Raw genomic sequence first — 1164 nt, 5'->3', positions numbered from 1 at the left:
TGGTCGTAGGTCATTATTACCTAATCTTGAACCTATAGACCTTGAATTAGAAAAAACACTTCGCACACACAGGCACGTTAAAAATAAAATGGATTTACAAGCACCACATGAGAGGCCATTTAAGGATTATTTCAGTCCTTTAGCAAATTTGAGCACATCATACATAAGATACCCAAATGTAGCTGCTAGGAGTTTTGAATTAAAACCTAGTGTGCTAAATTGTCTCCCCACATTTTATGGCCTAGAAAATGAGGATCCATATAATCATCTGAATGATTTTCATGCTATTTGTCAAACTTTTAAATATGAAAATTTTTCAGATGATGATGTAAAACTTAGACTATTCCCATTTTCTTTAAAAGATAGAGCTCGTTCATGGCTTAATACATTGCCTGCTAATAGCATTGCATCATGGGAACAAATGGTAACAAAATTTTTGAATAAATATTTCCCAGTGCATAAAACCAATGCTATTCGCAGGGAAATCTCGGAATTTACCCAGAGAGAGGACGAGCAATTTTTTGAAACATGGGAGAGATTCAATGGGCTACTCTTGAAGTGTCCACATCATGGGTACGAGAAATGGCACCAATGCCAATACTTTTTGGAGGGATTATTGCCGAATGTGCAAGAATGACTAATGGCAACAAGTGGAGGAGAGCTAATGTCAAAAAGTGCATAAGAGATTTGGGAATTCTTCCAGCGACAAGCGGATAATTCCCAACAACGGAGTCGATCACTCAGGAATACTAGAAGAATTATGGGAGTAAATGAGGTTCACATTGGCGAGTCAACTTCGGGAATCGAATAAGTCAAGGAGATGGTTGAAGGTCTTGCTCGACAAATAGCATCGTTATCGACTGCTAACTCAACAGAACCACATGACCATGACTCATACTCAGATCAAGCCAATGCCATAGGTGTAATGAGAAAGCCATCAAATTACAACCCATACTCCAACACATATAACCCTGGATGGAGAGACCACCCCAATTTTTCATGGTCTCAAGGACTCCAACAGAATGGACCAGCAGCTTCAGCTCCACCAATGCAACCAATTCCTCAAATTCCTCAAGCCTCTCAGCCCCCATTTAGACCATACAATCAGAACCAGAACTACTCTCAACCCAGACCATGGGAGGATTCATTCCAGAATCTCAAGAA

General features: G+C 39.8%; 1 non-coding gene across 1 annotated transcript; it reads right to left on the bottom strand.

The window, feature by feature from the left end:
• Window positions 1-472: 472 nt before the first annotated feature.
• Window positions 473-576, bottom strand: LOC112099360. Its single transcript, XR_002906164.1, has one exon. It is a non-coding gene; the product is annotated as a small nucleolar RNA R71 (small nucleolar RNA).
• Window positions 577-1164: the final 588 nt, after the last annotated feature.

Source organism: Citrus clementina, unplaced genomic scaffold (genome assembly GCF_000493195.1).
Source record: "Citrus clementina cultivar Clemenules unplaced genomic scaffold, Citrus_clementina_v1.0 scaffold_4, whole genome shotgun sequence".
Lineage (NCBI taxonomy): Eukaryota > Viridiplantae > Streptophyta > Magnoliopsida > Sapindales > Rutaceae > Citrus > Citrus x clementina.
This window is presented reverse-complemented; position numbering and strand designations above follow the sequence as displayed.